At 32.4% G+C, this 21,340-nt stretch overlaps 1 protein-coding gene across 2 annotated transcripts in view; it reads left to right on the plus strand.

The window, feature by feature from the left end:
- The window catches only part of Frl (formin-like protein), a 67,008-nt gene that overhangs the window by 25,612 nt on the left and 20,056 nt on the right, over positions 1–21,340 (plus strand). The gene's annotated exons all lie outside the window — the stretch shown is intronic.

Genomic DNA, 21,340 nt, shown 5'->3' on the forward strand with positions numbered 1-21,340 from the left:
TTTCAATAACTCAGATAATTTTTTCTAATAATGTGTATCTACTTATTATTCTTTTTGATAATTTAAGCTTATATTTACTTACTAATTCTATTGAAAATTGAAAATAATTTAATGAATATATTTAATAAATATTCTTATAGTTGAAGCAGGCGTAGCCGCGTCCGGGTCCACTAGTCTCAAAATAAACATATCAAATCTATACTAATATAATAAAGCGGAAGAGTTTGTTTGTTTGTTTGTTTGTTTGTTTGAACGCTAAGATCTCTGAATCTACTGGATCGATTTACTTTGTTTTTGTTTTGTATGAAAGCTGCATTGTTCAGAAGTGCTATAGGCTATATAATATTACAATACACATATATACTAATAAATTAAAATACTTTCTAATTTGACATGCAATTTATTCTGCCATGTTAATAACAATCGTCGTCGCTACGCGACCGCGTTCGTTAACGCGTCATTTTGATATTCATCCTTATGAAAATAAATATAATAGTCACTTTTAGCATTTCATCTAGATTGAAATTATATTTCTATAGAAATTATATTCTTATATTTCAAGCAGGCGTAGCCGCGTCCGGGTCCGCTAGTGCCTAATAAATTGGACGGCAAATATAGAACGAATCCACTAAGACACTAGTGGGATAATTTTAACTCTAGGTCCCCAAGTTCCCTCTGACTTTTCTGCTATATGTGGGGTAGGTACAGCGTAAAGCTGAGTTAAAATGTAAGGTATGTAGCTATCACAATTTCTCCCTGTTTACCCAGCCTTATACCCGACTGTTACGTTGGGCAAACATAGGAAATTGTCATGTCACTTCGCTATTTACTTTTTCAAATAGGTATGTATTCAGCAGCATTGATTGGTGAAAGCGAACTTTGCATTTGTGCTTTACAGAGCATAGCGCTACACCTCATGTGTAGTTCGTGCATATGTCTAACAACGTTGTGAATAGTACTGAATTTATTATAGTCTTAGTGCCTACTAGACTACCTAGAATACCTACCTGCCATTTTCTTTTTGAATAGCTAGAATAAAAGTAAAAAATAAATATATTTTTTTGGAATTCTTAATTCCTTTCAATGATTTGAACATGTTTTAAATGTAATCTTATAATGTATATTAGCTAAGTCGCCCCGTACTCCGTACACCGTAGGTACGGCAACGAAGTGGTGTCGCGCTGAAAGCTCGGTGTTCAGTCCGCCCACTACACCGGACGTCGACCCCGAGGGGGTTCGCTTTTTAGCTTTTAAGTTATAAGCTGAGAAAGTGGCGTTTAATTTAATACCATATATCAAACGAACTTTTTGTCTTCTTTATCAAGCAATGTATTGCATATATAGTATTTTTTTGTTTCTGTAACTTCTTATTGTCGAACTATTCTCGGGAACAACTGGTCTGAACTATAAAAATGTTTTTGTTATAGTCCATTTATCAAAGAAGACACTGTGGTCAGAGCTACCTTGGACGTGGGAAACGTATCATATCGTCGTCATGACTAATTTCCTTATGTTTGTAAAAGGACTTTCTAGATATGCATATGCCCCATGTGGATTGTTTTTCACGACATAAATGAAATATTTTTTTGCTTAAAAAAATTATGAATATTTTTTTATAAACAACACTGTATTATATTTATAAAACCTACTGAATAGCTATGTAAAAAAACATTCTAATATATTATAATTTTATCATTATACAACAAAAGCCTTTATTCTTGGGCTCGAATAGGCCATATCATGACATAACTTGAAGGACTTTCAACTTCAGCCTTCTTGTTAATCTTGAAAAATATGAGTGGAAGTATCGCTTTACTTTAATAATACGTTCGCGTTTTGTGCACATTTGTCCATGTAAAGGTTTTCTTTTTTATTGTTCAGGGCAATTTTTTTGTTACTAAAATTTCTGGGGTGGACACAAGATTATCTTGGAGTGGGCACGGTCCACCTCGCTCCCTCTATTCCTACGCCTATGGCTACAAGTTCTCTATTACTAAATTTACTAACTAAACTTTTACCAATATATATTTAGTTTTTAACTCCATATTTGTATTTTTAGGCAAGGGAAACGTAGACGTCAAGAAAGCTGTCAAGGAACACGTGATGCAGCCGTCGCGTTTTAGTATTTCATTTCTTTTTTTATTTTGTTAGATTTATATAGCTATTCTTCATTTTATTTTTGTTTCTTAAAGGCCTTCGAGTGAAATATATAGAAACGTATATAAATTTGAATATAACGAGATTTGAACGGAGGTTAAAGCCAAGCCAGTCTTTTAGTCTAGTTTATTTTATTCTTAATCCGACCACCGGCCACCGACCAAACAACTACAAAAATTTGAAAGAAAATTCTTTCTTAATTCTTTTAAATATCAAGCTGTAAGACGTTTTTAAGGCTTGCATAATTTTAAGCAGAAATCCTAGCTTCAAATGAAAACTATTTCAAAAGCCAAGAATATGTTCATCATGTCTCTGAAATTTAAGTAGTGTATCCTTTTGATGTCTCAACAGGACAAAGGCATCCTAATGAGAGTATCAAACTAACACGCTTTAGCTCTGAAGCATGAGGATGAGAGACCTACTTAACAATACTACTTCAAACCCTTGCTTGTCTGTCTTTGATATAGCTACTTATATCATTCACTAGCTTATACGTACGACGTCGCTTTCAGTGCTTAATGACAAGAACTAACGAGCAATTAATATATGGAGCTAGGAAATAAAAAGAATTCATTCCCACAACTGGGTATTGAGCCCCCAACCCTTACGTTAGCAGACACCTGTTGTTGTCCTGCACCACGACGGTCTCTGATTTCAAATTGTTTATTAGCAAAATATTATTAGTTATTATACATGTATTACTCTTATTAATAATTATTATTAATAATTCTATTAATTCCATATTTTATCATTCGAAAGCCTTGAAATTAACATCAGGAAAATCGTAACAGAACAATATTTCAATTAATTGGTTTATTTATGTACCTACTTAATTATAAAAGTAACCAAAGATAAATCACGTAGAGCCCTGGTAATGAGATATTCTTGTTTACTCTTCTATTACAGGTCGATAAGTCACGATTTTTCGTTTTTTTTTTAGAGGAATGTGTTTGTATCTATAACGAGTAAAATTTTTTTACTAGTTATCAAGCAGAAGTCGTTGCGACCCAATAGAGCAAAACTGTAATATTGTGTAATATTTTAATTAGTTTTTTGAATCTTTCGCAGTTGGAGGAATAAACTACTTGAGCGTATGACATGCAATGTCCTTAAATTGGATAGTCAGTGGTTAACGGAATGTAATACTAGGTTGTCGTTGTATCAGTCAAATCCTAACTAGAAAATACTAATTAAATGCTAATTGCCTTCAGTAAATAAAATCCTTCTAAGACTAATTACATGTACCTTTAGGTACACTTGGACCCGACAACCTTGTAATGCCATTAAAGGCGCGCTGCTCAACGTGCTTTAAGAATTATATCATCAACTGTTATAAATTTTAATTAATCTTTTTAATTAGTTGGAATAATTGCGTATATTTCGTTTAGTATTTGATTATACTTTTAAGAGCATTCAACATTTCGTACACTTCACAGTATTCTTTTTATAGCTTTACTGTTAATTTGCTTGACATTGTATTGGTGACGGAACTCAACGCCGCGCTTTGTCTTGTTATCAAAGCGAGGAAATAATTCATTCGCCCAGTAAAAATCGAATCCACAAACTTCGTATTTGCAGTCAAACTCCGTGCCGTTGCGCCACGACGACCTCAGTAATTTTTATATTTTTTTTCAAAAACCGTGAAAACAACCTTGACCTTGACCATGTTATAATAAAAAAAGATTTTATTATAACAAGGTCGATTACTCTCTCTTATTACAGACTCCTTTTTCTGCTATTTCGAAGCATATTAAAATGTTCATCTCCATTTTATATACAAATATCTATTTAGTAAAAGAACTGTTACTTTGTACATTTTTACTAATTGAAAGATTTAAAAAAATATTTAAGAAATAAGCCAAAGCTTTTCCTTACAAGTTCAACACGCTAAAATAAATCAATGTAAGTTATTGTTTTAGTCCAATATGGCTGTGTTACACTTTCTACTGTAGTCTTAGAAAATGGTTAATGTCTCAACTCAGAGGTAGGCGGTTAACGGGGCGACAGACATCGCACTATTATGTTATGCCGAACACGGGCATCGAACCCGCGGCCCACGTGTGTGACACATGACCGAAAGTAGCATGTGAATATGGGTTATTAAACGTTTCTTTTTATTTTCTATTGAGTATTGTTTTTTAATGATTATATTTTTGGTACATGGCCTTCATGGCACATTGGGCAATCTTACGTTTGTCTGGGGGGGATTATCATTTGATAACCACCACTGTCTCTAAAAATGCCGCAAAGACATGAACGTGAGTTTTAACAGTGGACCTAGTCGCCTCTGCCTACTCTGCTTCATGTGCAATAAAGACTAAACATGCAAAAGAAATCTCTGATATTATCTGAGGTATCCAATAATCACCTATTAAGCAATGGTTAAAAAAAATCCTTACAGTGAAATTGGAACTTACAACCATCTGCATTTAGTAAAGAAACGTCACAACTAAGCCATAAGTGCCTTCTGTGAACGATCGAGCTATTTTATTAATAAACTAATGATATGTAAAATAGTGATTTACAAAAGACTGAAAAGCCGTTTATATGCATCTGGAGCACTTAGCACTATCTTTAAAACGAAATCTTTGCTTGCATTTCGCTTACCGCGGTACTAACTGGGATTAGAATTTAGAACCTATCAGTTCCTGCAACAGGTAACTTATGGATTGGTGTCAACCACTCAATGCGGCTTATCGTTCCATGAGATTTTGTACAGGAGGTAGTTTTATTAGAAGTGGCCCCCGCTAGTTTATGTGTTGATTAAAGTACCTACAACGTAAGTACGTAGAATGGCAATATACTATTATCGTTAGCTTTTATTTTATAATAAAAAAAATGGGACACAATTAAGCTTCTCTTAAAAAAACCTTTTGGTGTGTTTTGGTGGTTCAAAAACATAATGTTTAAATATTGATTTGTAAATGTAATCGTGTTTATAAATTACAAATTATAAAAGTTGTTGTCGGGATGTCTGGTTATTAAATTACTTAATTTATTTTCAAATATGAATAAATAAATTAATTATTGATCTAAATTATTTAATTTTATTTAAAACGCGCGGAGCGCGTGGCCAAGTTTTTTTACGAACAGAACTGGCGAGCAGCACCGTGTGTTATTTTACACGAACCATTTGAAGCCACTTTTTACCTATTCGTAACTCAAAAACTATTCCATCTAAACCTATCATATTTGGCTCAAATATTTAGACCCCCTACCTGTATACGTGCATTAAATTTCATAAACACAGCTCCAACAGTTATTTAGATAATGACGTCCAAAAATCGTAAATTTTTAGGGGGGTGACTGACCTATAGACCTTAATGTTAACCAAGTTCCAGATGACCTGGAATGGTGAAATTTAGCATCCGGTTAAGTAATTGGGTGTATGTAAAGGAAAAAATCCGAAACTAGTATTTTTTTAACATTTTCTTATAATTTTTCAATAAATAGATTCAATTAGGAACATTTACTTATAGTGTAGCGCCTGGCATAATATAAGAGCAATGCATTATTTATATATTGTTGCTTTTATTTATGTCACACGTTAGTAAATATTTTATTTGTTTTGTAGACTAACTTCACTATTACTTACGTAAGCCATCTACAACAACATGATGCTTTGAAGTATATTTTAAGATAAGATATGTCTCCATTTGTAGCTGAAAATGACTCTAATTTATGTCCTGAGAAAGCCTGTCATCATGTGGACTTCAAGGGCTTCACGTAAAAATATAATAATACTAGCGGACGCGCGCAGCTTCGCTTGCGTATTTAAGGGTGAATTCTAATAACCCATGAAACATGTATTCAATGAAATATTTTTAAGAGTCTAAATATCAAATTTTATAAAAATCGGTGGCGATTTAAGAATTTTCCCATACAAACTTTCAACCCCTTATTTGCACCCTTAGGGGGTGAATTCTAGAAAACCATGAAACATATGTTCAATTAAATATTTTTAAGAGTCTAAATATCAAATTTTATAAAAATTGGTGACGATTTAAAAAAAACCTATACAAACTTTCAACCCCTTATTTGCACCCTTAGGGGGAGAATTCTAGAAAACGATGAAACACGTATTCAATTAAATACTTTTAAAAATCTAAATTTCAAATTTTATAAAAATCGGTGCCGATTTAATTTTTTTTCCATACAAACTTTGAACCCCTATTTCACGTTTTTAGGGTTAAAATTTTTCAAAATCCCTTCTTAGTGGATGTCCAGATTACGAAAGTAAACTTTTGTCCAAATTTAACGTTTCTACGCACAGCGGTTACGGCTGTGCGTGCGTCTTACCTCAGTCAGTGAGGACAAGTCCTTTTATATATATAGATAATAAATGGATTAACATCCTTCATTATTATTTATTCCTAGCGAACGCGCGCAGCTTCGCTTGCGTATTTAGGGGTGAATTCTAATAACCCATGAAACATGTGTTCAATGAAATATTTTTAAGAGTCTAAACTTAAAAAGTTTATTAAAATCGGTGGCGGTTTAAAGATTTTTCCATACAAACTTTCAACCCCTTATTTGCACCCTTAGCGGGAGAATTCTAGAAAACTATGAAACACGTATTCAATTAAATACTTTTAAAAATCTAAATTTCAAATTTTATAAAAATCGGTGCCGATTTAAAAAAAATCCATACAAACTTTCAACCCCTATTTCACCCCTTTAGAGTAAAAATTTTTCAAAATCCCTTCTTAGTTGATGAGTCCAGATTACGAAAGTAAACGTCTGTCCAAACTTTACGTTTCTACCATCAGCGGTTACGGCTGTGAGTGCGTCTTACCTCAGTCAGCGAGGACAAGTCCTTTTATATATATAAATAATAAATGCATTAACATCCTTCATTATTATTTATTATAATTTAAACATATGTTTTAGTACTTATTATACTAAGAGTATTTGCATAGTCGATTAACGTATTTGATATTAAATTATTATTACAATATTTAAGTACTAAGTCCTATATAAGATCCTATAAGGGTTCTGTTTTATTGCTTTCGAGGTACAGAACCCTAAGACAGAAAAAAATACACTAAAAAATAAATATAAAAAAAATATATATATTGATAGAAATATATATAAAATTTAATAATAATATACGATAGTATATTATCTGTAAGGCCAGTCGTGGCACCGGGGCACAAAGTGTGTCTGTAAAACGGACTGGTTGTGAGTTCGATTCCCACTCGAGGAACTGAAATATTTATTTAAAAATATATTTCCAGCAAGGCAAAGCGCGGCGTAGAGTTCCGCCACTCAACACGCAATGCCTCCAGAATTCGATGGAAAGTGGAGTTACTGAGTGTCTTAACACTAGATTCTCTCTGTCTACTCTGCTGTGTGCGGGATACAGCGTGAAGCTGGTTTGATTTTTAATTTGATATATGCAGCCTACCAGCTATCTTAACAGAAGTAATTATAAAGTAATTATTAACAATAAAAATTTAAGTAATTGTTAATAAAAAAAATAAGAGAAAAAAAGAGAAAATTAAAAATTACTTAAACAAAATAATAAAAAGTAAATAAATCCGCTTTACGATGCATCCCACACATAGCGGGGTAGACAGAGGGAACCTAGTGTTAAGACACTCAGTTCCCCTCTTTCCATCGAACTCTGGAGGCATTGCGTGTTGAGTTATTCCAACAAAATAATAAAATTAGAAAAAAATAATAATTATTATTTCAGATTTCTAAACGCAGCATACATTAATTACTTTCTTATCTGACAACTGTCATTTAATCAACAAAATAAAAACTATAGTCGAGATTCATAGATAAATATAATAAATTTTCATATATAGGGGAATTGTGCTCAAGATGGCATACTATGATAAGATGACACACTACCAATATTGATGAAACTATTAGCGCTAAGTGCGATCTTGTGACGTTTTAGAGAGTGTCTGTAGATGCAGCTAGTGCTTAAATTCAGTATGGGTGCAAATGAATGCAGATGGGCAAATAATTCATGTTTTCGTTTTTTTCAATTGCAACAAATTTTTCTTTCGCTTTTGCTTGATGGTGAAAAGACATGTAAGATAAAGATTTTCTATTTGAACTTATTATAAATGTAAAATAGGATTATTATATGACACAACTAACGCTAAAAGCGCATCCTAACCTATAAACTTTTGTCACAACGGTTAAAATTAAATTCATATATCTATTGGGTAAGATGACATACAAAACGTGAGTATAAGATGGCATACTATCTTACCCTTATAAATAGAATCGATATATTTTTTTTGCTTTACGTACAAAATGCCTGGCAATTACAAACGAATATATATTGGTCACAAGAAGACATGGATAAGGCTGCTAGAGCAAAGGCATTCAATAGCCGCAGGTGACGAAGTTTATTTCCCTTTTGGAAAAGGAAGTGACTGATAACGGAATCCAACCTCATAAAATTTGCAACATGTATGAATCTGGCGTTAATACTGTTTAAAAGCCCCTCAGCAAAGAAGAAACTATTTATTTGTGAACTATGCTCGACATATAATGATGGCGTTTTTATGCCACATACTAAATGGCATACTAAAAAAAAAAAAGTATATCATTTTACCCTGTAGATATGTCGTCTTACACTGGTCGACCTAAGTGCGATTTTTGTTTGTTTTTAAGATGTTTGAAAGATGATTGTTCTGAAACTAAAATAATTTCGTTGATTATGAAATATATAATAATACGCAATATGCTGTTCTCAGATGACTTTATTTATTTGAAATATTTGTCTTCAAACAAAAAGTATGTCATCTTAAGCACAATTCCCCTAATTAAATATCGTCTTAAGAGTAATAAAACATAATATTATTGACCATAATAAAAAAGTAAATACCTAATTATATTAGATATATTTTATTGTACGAAGGCGCTCATATTTTAATGGTTTTTTTGGCCTGGGTTTCATGATTTTACTGGTTTTAGGAACACTTGTGAAAACGGCAGAGAACGAAGTCGACCTTGGGATCATATCAATTAAGATTGGTACCGTCAGCACTTAATAAACTTATTGTTTATATTTTTTCCAAGACATGTTGAACAATGAGTCGTTCAATAGAATTGCTTGTGGTTGAAACAAGAACTTACACCGAATTGTTCCAATGCCTCCCGATGGGAGCTGTCTCTTCCATGCTATTGCATATTCTTTGTTTGAGCGTATTGATATACAACAAACTAATAAATTGCACGAGACTATAGTAGAGTACGTATGGCGTAACTGGAATGATTTAAGTATCTACACTAGCGCTCGAAACGGGAATCCTTACTCTTCTAAAGAAGACATGCTTTGCTTAACTACGTACGGAGCTACTTCCGAAATAAAGGCTGCAGTAGATTTGTACAATATTAAGATAGAAGTGTATTATCACAATGGTGTCCTACTTGGTTTATTCGGCGAAGAGAAATGTCCTATGAAGCGCTTACTCTAAACACATAGTTTAAAGAGCAACTCTTGAGTTTCTTGCCGTAGTAGCTTCCTATAGGAAAAGTACTTGTAATCTTCCTACTTATAATTTCTGAACAAAAAGTAATGATATCCCATCAAAAACATAAATGTAAAATGAAAGCCAAGTTTTGTAATAAAACGTATCCTTTCAGCGATAAAAGAAGTGAGATGTAAATGTATGCCAAGTTCAATGGTCAGTCCTGAAATTTATTTTTAACAATATAAAATATGTTAAAACAACTGAAAATGCCCATTCTTCTTACAATTTGGAGACTTTATTTATGTGTAATATCTGACTTGGCTAGTTTTCATAACAATTTACAGTAGAATCTGAGTAGAATAGAATTTGAATACATTCATTTATATCGATGTAAAAACTTGGCTTTCATTTTACATTTATGTTTTTGATGGGATATTATATTATACCTATAGGCATTACTCACATTAGTTAAACCTATTAAACTCCATTGTGTCAAATTAAGCATATCTGAAAACAACGATCTCAAACCAGCCCTATACAGTACAATAAAGGTCATATCGTATCGTGTACCGATAACTGATAAATTATATCAGAAGCCATTAGGTTCAAAGCGAATGGCGCTAGTCGGGCGTCGAACTCGTGACCCCCATGTCTCTGCCACTTCCGGTGGTTAGGCTAGTCCTTTACTTTTTGTTTGTTGTCATTTCATTTGATTTAAATAGATATAAATGATATGTTGTTGAAGATTGAGAGATTCAGTTTATTGCTTCTTCACACATAATAGAGAAGGGAGAGGGAACCTAATGTTAAGATTCGTCGTTCCCCATTTTCCGTAATTTTTTTGAGATATAGCGTGTTGAGTGGCGGAAACCAACGCCGCGCTTTGTTAACCAGAGCAGAGAAATGAACATAATTATTTCAATTATAATCAATCTCCCAAGTGGTTATCGGACTCACAACCATTGAAACATGCACCAACTGTGGCTTCATGAGAAGTGGTGGAACTCAACGCCGTTCTATTTGATTATAAAATAAGCACACTAATACCATCACTGGGTCTATTTGTTTTCATTGGAGCATTAAAACTATGGTGCTTAGTCACAGCATCACACGGTCGGCTGGCTGCACCGGAACTTAGCCCGTTTGTCTTCGACGAGTGAAAACACCAGGTACCACCTAGGTACCTATATGAATAGATTGTTTTCATTTTGTTTGGAAAGTTTGCATTCAATAAAGATAGGCATTGTCCATTCACACGTCCGCCCTGAAAGGGGGGTCGTCTAACTTCTATTTATCAAAAAGCTTTGAACAGGGCAAAGCTCCTTTCCCTAATGTCGCTTTCTGTTTGTCATAATATGAAAACGAAAACTTTAGAAAGCAAACACTTGTCTGTTCCCTTGAGGAATTAAATTTTACCTTGTACTCTTACAGTTAAGTCAAAGGTAAACAACGTCTTTAATTCGTTATTAAAATATTTACAAATTACCTATATTTATATTTTTAAACTTTTATATAAGTCTACGTTTAAACTTTTAGATATTCTTAAAATTGACATTAAACCAGTTACTGTTTGTATAAAAAATTAAAAGAAAATATTTTTTAATAATATCAGTGTTAATAATTTCATTAAAAGGACATTATTGAGGAAAATCAGCGAAATAAAGTTATATATATATATATATATATATATATAGCGCGAGAAACTGGGGGAAGGTAAACAACCATTCAATTCACTTTATTGTGAATAATGTTGATTAATATATTTTTATTACTTTTGACTATGTATGAACGTTTATGGGGGTTTTTGTATGACGCAATAAAATTGTATGAATAGGGAGAAAAACAAGTGTAATTTATACAATGTTGTTATTTTGTATTTATATATTGCTGTGATATATTTAAAAGGTGTTTTAAAAAAGCTGAGTTACGCTTAACGCTCTCGCCTAGTAGCCAGTGAGAAAACATCTTACGAAACATTGCGTGTTGAGTGGCGGAACACAACGCCGTGATTTGTGTACCAGGACGAAGAAATGAAATGAAATAATCATTTCGTTCGTCGCCGCGCTTAAAGCCAGACACAGAACGGTTTTTAAAAGTAAAAAGCCATTTAAAACACTGTAAAAATTCTCTGTTTGCAATTTTTAAAATAATAATAATAATTATAATTATATTTTATACTTTAAAATTAGGAGTATGTTTATTTTATGATAATTATTGGTTTAAAAATATATATTTAATTCTTTACTATGAAAATGAAATTATTTAAAATAAACAAACAATTAATCTATCCTTTTATTACACTATATTAAGAACAAACAACACAACAAATTATTACTGTGTATTATACCCATGTATTATAAAGATCTAGCTAATCTATGATTGTTTTTATACAGCAAAAACTAAAATTGCGTGAGATGAGCTTATCCAGGCATTAATTCTTAACTCTATCAAGTTTAGATAATTTCAACCTTATTTTTATATAAATAAAGTAGAAATTTATTCTTCGCATTTTCTCATGCAGTTCGTGTATTGAATCAATTGCGGTCTCATGGAATATTATAAAATTACACGTTCTTCATATAATTGTTTACTTACATAACGTTCCCAGACAATGACAGTAATGTTTCTAGAATAGAAGTGATGAGTTTTAATTGGCTTTGAATAGCTTTTAATTGATGGTTGTTTTTCTAAAGAAATATTACTACATAGTTATATTTATTTTATTGTAAACTAATTTTTATCTGTGGCTTTGTACACGTCGTCCATTGGAAACAAATAAGTGTTGTGTATGACGCTGACGTTTATACAGTGGGTTTTATTGACAGTATTATTATTAACATAATGTTACAAAGGCGAAGCGCGACGTTGAATTCTGCCACTCAACACGCAATGCCTCCAGAATTCGGCAGAAAGTGTGGAACGAAGTGTCTTAACACTAGGTTCCCTCTGCCTACCCTGCTGTGTGCGGGATACAGCGTGAAGCTGAATTAATTTAATTCATTTATAAAGCCTTTATTAGCCTAGCCTATAAATTAGCAAAATTTAAAATTTATTAAATTCAGTTTATATGACATTCCCTTACACTACGAGTCCGAAATACTGCAATATGACGTCAGATTTGATGTCCTTCATGCCAAGCATTGTTGTCTGCGTCCAGGGTCAGTTGTTTTATGTCTTTTTGAACACCCTTTGATCTGACCGACAGTTTTGTTAATAAAATATTAAATGTTTCTGAGAATGTGCTGTCCATTTCCAGCTTTTTATTTAATTGTATAAGAGACACTTTTTTGTTTGGTAATTTAACTTTTATTTAAAATCTCTTTTTAGGATGTATTAAGCATCTTGTCTTGTTACCGATTGTATTCTCCAAGTATATAAACCTGTAAAAAATATAAAAAAATATTATAATTATATACTTTGAAGAATGCTGGCTGGTATAATTAGTAAAACATTCTTCGTATTACATAATTATAGTGTTTTGATATAAGCATCGTAAGTGTAAAACTTACGGTGCCACCATCGACGCTACGCGATACTGGCATCCGTTAATTGCATTAAATAAAGATTAAATTTCATTTCATAATATTACTAACTTTTGCCTGTGGTTTTGCTCCTGTGGTTAAATAGGAATAGGTGGTATGAATGAATGGTAACTCTGAACGTGATTAATATAGCCTTCTTTGATAATTAGGCAATTTAACACAAAAATATTTTTTACTTCAAACGTAAGTTATAAATAATGCTTGTGGATTTTTCTTAGTAATAAATAAATATTATTATTAGGTTTGTTTTTTTTTAAATGTTCAGCATTAAATTGCCGCTACTTAACGTGTAAAGTCTTTAAAATAAAACAGGCAGTGGGGAACGGAGTGTTTTAACCCTAGATCTGCATAACCTGCTATGAAACTCATCGAATGACTATCGCATAAAAATATATAAATTAAGACACCAAATATTACTGAAATAAAGAAAAATGTAAAACACAACGTAAAAATCACATAAAAACTTCATATACACATCAAAAAAATTCTAAGACACGCTCCGTCGTTTTATAACAAGACGTCCTCAAGGAGTCAATGTCCTTCGCATAGATAGAGAGAGAACCGACTGCACGAGCCAGTGAAATTTTACACTGTTTTTGTCATAGCTCTAAAAAAATATAGGAACATATACATGTTTTAGTCTAAAATTAACAGATGTTTACCATTTTGCTTGTATAGTAGTGTGTAAGTAATTTGTGTTTTATTTTAATCATAGAAGTATTGATAATACTTTGCTATTTTTTTATTTAGGTTGCTTTTTATATTGAGTAACGTAAGAGGTTTTTTTAAGGTGCATCTAGTTTAGTTTTTCATACATTCATTTGCATGCTAATAAAGCTTTTTTTATATTATAATAAAAAAATCGTTGCACGTTACGATTAGATATGGTTTATAACTTTAGATGGATAGTACATGTTCACATATTAACTTTAAACCCACAGTTAATAACAAAAAGCAGCTGCACGCTTATTCCCGCATAGCTGAGTAGGTAGAGCAAACCAAGCGATAAGACACACTGTTCCCCACTTTCCTTTCGAATTCGATATATTTCAAGTAAAAACTATACTCAACGTCACGCTTTGTCAACCAGAGCGGGGAAATAAAAACAACTCAAATAATCATTTCCCCGAGTGGGAATCGAACCCTCAAATGTCGCATTTACAGTCAAAAGCTGTCCCACTGCGCCGCGACGGCCGTCTGAGCCCGCTTCAGTTAACAAAGTTAAATGAAAATGCAATTACGATATCACATTGTCATTCATTGTAATACATTAACAAAGTTAAGTTATCTGTGAAATTATATTTAATTCTAAATATAGTCTGTATTTATCATTTCCGCCCTTCTGTCGAGTCGTTAGATTGACTCCGTCGAAGGCCGCGGTCTATATTCGTTCGAGTAGCGTAGGGCTGATTCATTTTGTTAAGTGATGGATCGTGTTAATCGATAATAATAAATAATCGATATACGTAAACCGATAAATCGATTTCATTGTTTTATTTTGTAATATTTCGTACTTTTGTTAGTTGTTTATGAGTATTCTTATATGTTTTAATACAGAAAAAAAATATATAGTTTTTTTGTTAGGTCCTTTAAATGTCAACTATTGCGTATATGAGCTTTCCAAATAATTTTCTAATATTTACTTTCACTTTTATAAATTAAACGAGATGAGTTTGCTTTTAACAAATGGCCGTGGGATATTATAGTTAAATTTACGTAGTACGAGTATGTATAATGAGCGTAACGACCAATTTGTTGCGATCGATTGTTGATGTGAAAGCAAATATTCCTTCCGGCTTTATTTTTTTTACTCAACCATTTAATGAGTTTATGACGTCATATTTATATACATATTTTTTTTCTCTTAACTCTAAAATAAAATTTTTCATAATAATAAAAATAATGGTGGTCAATGTCACTTGGGTCAATGTAATATTTTTATTTCTTCGCTCTGGTAACAAGACAAAATAGAAGGTAGAAAATTAGACAGAAAGTTATTAAAGATTTAAGAAAAAAAAAAAATATACTTGCTTTATGTTGTGCTAGTGCTGTGAATTCTTTATTATATACAATACTTTACAATATATTTTGGCCATTACAATAATAGTATGTATATTTAATTCAAGCATTAAGTAAATAAATATTCTAATACATACAATATTACGTAAATGGTACATTTGACATTGAAACGCACATTAAGATTCTAATCGTGCACGTTTCCTCGTAGTTTTTGCATTCGATCACCGCGTTATCTGTCGCTGTGTATCGCCATGTAAATTACCCTTACACATTTGTATGTATGGTAATGCTAATGGAAAACAAGTAGTCACAAGCTTTTTCCCGCATAGAATAGTTGGCAGAGGGAACCTAGTGCTGAGACATTACGTTTCATACTTCCCGCCCAAGTTCTGAGATATGTTATATCGTATATATATTGAATAGCGTTGAATAGCGATACTCAATACCATGCTTTGTCTACCAGAGCAAAGAAGTGAGAATAATTTAAATATAATCACTTTTCCAATTTGGAAATCGAACGCGTAATCATCATACATTTACAATTAGACGTTGTCCATTGCACCTCGAAAGCATGGACATGGACAACTATTTCATTTCTATGTAATTATTGTTATAGAATGTTTAACCAGCGAAGTTTAATTATTCAACGACCTAAAAATTATATAACTGGTTGGTATATGTGAGTTTTTGAAATGCGTAAAAAGATTTATTTTATTAGATAAGCCAATAATTTCAATGATTTCCATTGCTTTTAAAATAGTTACAATGTAATTGGTGTTTAGGTTGGATTTATGTTTATTTAAAGAGAGGTCAGAAAATGACCATGTAATTTATAGTCTATATCTTTTTTTATCTATATATATAAATTTCTTCAGTTACTACCAGATAACGCATAGCCAAACTTATTACTGGACTTAGAATGTTGAAATTTGGTAAGTACATTCCTTAGAGAGGGGAAGATTTCTAGAAATTCTAAGGGGACCGAGATAAAATTAAGTTTTACTTTTTATAGTCCACGAAAAAGTTTCGTGCGACCACTGGTGCATTAATAAGAAAATAGCTATTATATTGTAAATGCTTAAAACTATCGATGCTCGGCCATCACTAATGTATAAATATAGTGTTGTCGGTTTACATAAGAGCTCATTCAGTGTGGCGCTATTCAAAATAAAAACTATGAGTCAACAGCATGAAAACTTCAGCTAACTTTGTTTCAATAAAGCCCATTTAGGATATTTACTATTTATTTACTTTACTTAATTAAATAAGTAAATAGTAACTAGTCGTCGGCCGATTATATGTCCATTATATGAATATTATAATAGTGTAGTATAAGCGAGAGTCCTTAATTATTAAGCTATAACTAGGCCTGCAGTCATTCGTAAAAAAAAGTTTTATGAATTTCAACTCCTAAGAGGATTCGAGGCCATTCACGGCCCAGGGGCATAAGCGTGCGACCGTAAACGTAACAGGACGTGTTTATTCCATTTGTACATGAAATCAAAAAGAATGTTTTATTTATTGAAAAAAAATAAAAAAGCAGCTTCAAGCAGAAATAACTGATCACGACGGAAAATTGCAAACATAAAGCTCTCCAAAGAACCTAAAATTAATTTCACAAAATATATTCAGTATTTAAAAGTACTAGACCGATTTAAACCTACTCTCATTTTATTAATTACCTTTTTCTTTGCACCGAGTGTGTAACAAAATCTGTGTCTAAGGCCAACGACCGAGATGATTAACGCAAATATTGATGATCCATTCATCGCCTTACGCCTACTACACACCGCCACCGCCTTGCACTCGGTTATTTTTTATACATCCATTTATGTTTATTGAAATTGAAACATTGGTCGTGGGATTTTGTTTGTCGTCTCTTGGAAATGTATTGTATTTTAGAATACTATCAGATTGTAACGTTTTTTATAGCAGAAGCAGAGAACCGAGCGTTAAGACACTCCGTTCCCCATTTTCCGGCTGATCTTCGAAACAATATGTTATCTTTTGAACTTAATGCGATTAATGCTGTTAGCCCTTCTGGTCTTTATAGCCACGCCGATTGCGAAAAAAAGGGGACTCTGTCCTTAAGTGCAAGGAGTAAGTATCGTAAAATTGTTGAAGTATAGTCAGCAGCAAGAATATACCCTGATCCCCTGGGGAAGACGAACGTAGGCTTGCAGCCGTCGATCTGGTTGGAAAGACATTGTGGTTTGAGTGGCGAAGGTAACGCCGCACCTCGCTTTGTCTTGCTACCACAATGAACAAACAAAAACAATCATGAGTGACTATCGAACTCACGACAGTCGCGTTAACAAGACCCCATGTATCTTTAAATGGAAAATGATAAATAAATAACAGTACAAATAATACCATGTATTGTATGTAAAGGAAATGCAAGTCAGATGTGTTAAACATTTGGTGATTACCAACGACCTGGAGGTCAGTCAGGTCGCGTGGAGCTGTGGTATTGTTTTGTTTATAGAAACACGATTAGAAAGCTCTGGGGGTTTATGTGCATTTAGATATTTCTTGTTGGTAAACTAACTTATAAGTCCGTTTATAATAATACTAGCGGACGGGCGCAGCTTCGCTAGCTTATTTAGGGGTGAATTCTAATAAACCATGAAACATGTGTTCAATTATATATTTTTAAGGGTCTAAGTTTCAATTTTTATAAGAATCTGTGGCGATTTAAAGATTTTTCCATACGAACTTTCAACCCCTTATTTGTACCCCTAGGGGGTGAATTCTAGAAAACCATGAAACACATGTTTAATTAAATATTTTTAAGAGTCTAAATATCAAATTTTATAAAAATCGGTGGCGATTTAAGACTCGTTCCATACAAATTCCAACCCCTTATTTGCACCCTTAGGGAGAGAATTCTAGAAAACGATGAAACACGTGTTCAATTAAATACTTTTAAAAATCTAAATTTCAAATTTTATAAAAATCGGTGCCGATTTAATTTTTTTTCCATACAAACTTTGAACCCCTATTTCACCCCTTTGGGGTTAAAATTTTCCAATATCCCTTCTAAGTGGATGTCCAGATTACGAAAGTAAACATCTGTCTAAATTTCACGTTTCTACGCACAGCGGTTACAGCTGTGCGTGCGTCTTACCTCAGTCAGTGAGGACAAGTCCTTTTATATATATAGATGATAATAGGTCTCAGTTTAAGAACCCTCTAAGTTTATTGAGGCAATTTTGACGCGGACGCAAAGCCACCTGACTGTAAACTCGACGGTGTAGGGATTCGATTCCAACTCGAAGGAATGAATAAATGTTCATATTCGAAATATCCAAAGATACCAAAAGCTAAAAATAAATGCGCAAACTGAAAGAAATCCTACACGGTATTTAACATTACCTAAATACAATAAAACAAAAAAGAAACACCGTAAAATTTTGTCAACACCAACGCCAAACCTGTCGATACAAATCAAACAAAACTACTATTTAAACATCGGCTGACCAAGTACGTAGGTACATACTCTACAAAAAACGCGTAACAGACAAACACACATACTCGTACCTGTCGTACAATATTTACATGAGATCGTTTAACTGTAAATAATTTACGTATAAATAACTGTAAACACTGTCATGTTGTGATTGATTAATAGAGTATAATATGAATGCTAAAGGTGACCGTTCTATCAATCAAAACACTAACTTTTTTTTATATTAGATACATAGTGTTATTGAGGCATTGCGTGTTGAGTGGCGGAATTTAACGCCGCGCTTTGCCAGAGCGATCTCGCAAAACACGGAAGAGACTTTCGTCGGAAAGTGGGTTCCCCCGAAAGGGTAGAAAGTGTTTTAATGAGAGATGATGAATTTTTGGGAGCGCCTATATCGAGTAGTGGATGTGCTAAATAAAGGCTGTGATGATGATGCTTAGGTTGTTGTCATTAAAAAACTTTTTTTTCTTGTAGGGATTTTTTTCGAGTTTTTTTTTTAGAATTTCAGTTTTCATAGGAATCGCAGTATTTCCAAAATGACTTAAAATTATTATAAGTGTCCTAACAAATATTTTTTTATAACACTGAGTGTCGAATAACACTTTAAAATGTTAAAAATATACTTAGATCTAAAACATATTTGATTGTTTTCGTAATGTGTAATTTGTTATTTTTCATTTTTATTTTAGCAAATTTAGTAGGTACCTACTCCTATTAATATTCAAAGTGAAAAACGAAATTTTCTAAATGAGAACGAAGTGTTTTAACACTAGGTCCCCAGGTTCCCTTTGCCTACCCTGTTATATGCGGTGTGAAACCAAAAAAAGATATTGATTACTTTTCATATCCAAAGTTGTTATTAACATACTACAAGTACCAACTTTCATGGCGCCACCGCGAATCTCATTTCGATGTTACGGCATTGTTAACCGGCCTGTCTGATGGCAATCTCGAACAGTCATTTAATTAACCGACCGAAGCGTGTCGCTAATCATGTATGTATCTCATATATATTTTTTTTGGTTACTGATGTACTAGATTTGATGTCTACTACGGCAAAAGTAGGCCGTAATTAGAGATGAAATGCTGAGCTAATTTTGATGTTGTACTTCCTCATACTGAATATGAGGTTACTTGTTAGTATGGAAAAGTAGAATAAGTATTCATATAGAAGATTTTTTAATTTCGTTTAAATGCATATAAGTAATACCAAAGTCTAATTTTTGACTAAGAACTCAATGCTTTTTTTAAGTCTTTAATTTTTATTTATTATAACTATTATATCTTTTTCTCTTATATATTTAAGTCTTGGGTAAATAAGAAAAGTTAATTGAAAATTCTCTTCAAGACTAACATTTAATTTCTTAGAGTGGATTATTTATTCGTTCAAGTGTAAATCCTCTTATACATTACGCGATTGAGTAATGACTGTGTAAGCCCTTAATGTTATTAGATATTAGCTTGAATAAGTTATAAGCCAAATAGGATATAAGAATAATTGCATCCAAAACGTTTGATGATTAAATATCAATTTAAAATCACCCTGAGTTTGATTACGAATTTATGTGATACAAAAGATACAAATTTATATTTTATTTTAGCCAAAATTGCAAAAGTTAGTCTTTCTTTAATATAGCTTCAAGCGCTAGACACTCCGTTCTCCGGTGTGGGCAGTACTTCCTAAGTGGGATCTTGTAAAATGATAAATTAACACTAGAGAACAAATATATTAATTTAAAAGAATTATATTAATTTGACATTATATAAATTCATTTTATTCGGTAGTCACATCTTTTTTTGGTACTCTGCAAGACTTTTCACACGAGCGACTATTTTAAAAAAATATATTACTTAAGTAAAACCATTTAACGAGAAAGTTAGCTGTTACTTGAATATTTTTTATAAACTTGTTTTTTTTAGTAAGTTATTATATTTAAATATGTAGTTTTTTACATTTTATTTTAATGAAGCATTCGAAAGATAAAATACTTAAAAGAGATCCGTTATCGTTCTATGCCCAGTAAAATGTAATTAAACTTTGTTACAATAACAAAAGAAGATAATATTATTATTAATTCTATCACTCTATATTGAACTTTGTACTGATGAGCAACGGCACTGTTTTTTTTATACTTTTACGGCACTTACTATAAGCAACATTTGAATATATTTTCTTGTTTCTTACGTTTTATAGAAAAATTATATTTTAATTCGAACTACTAGTTGTACAGTCGGTATAGTCAACTAATCAAACCGTTTATAATATTAGTATAGATATAGGCTTCAAAATTGGATTTTTAATATATCGTATAAAATTATTGGTATCTTGTAACATCGCGTAATTGGATTCTAAATCTTGAATTTAATCTTAGAATCGCAACATTCATCGATGTTACGCCGCTTATCCGACTGATTTACTGTAATTATAAAACGTAATAAGCTTACATTTTAATATATAAATCAATTTTCTTACATTGGTAGTTTGTAAATTGCAAAGAAGCTTATACTCGTACAGCCCGGAAACGCAGCTCTAGATCTGATGCGACATGGGTTCTGACGGGAGTTCTGGCACAACCTGGGGTAAGCCTACGTCTTATATGATGCGAGCGTTTTTCCAGTTCAGTTCAGGTCTTTGATTATGGAGTTCTAAGCATGGCAGTTGAGCATGTTGTATATTTATGGGGAGATCCTATTTTACATTATTTCAAAGCCAT

This window comes from Heliconius melpomene, chromosome 12 (assembly GCF_056956725.1).
Source record: "Heliconius melpomene rosina isolate 202511_hmr_F chromosome 12, ASM5695672v1, whole genome shotgun sequence".
In the NCBI taxonomy this organism is placed as follows: domain Eukaryota; kingdom Metazoa; phylum Arthropoda; class Insecta; order Lepidoptera; family Nymphalidae; genus Heliconius; species Heliconius melpomene.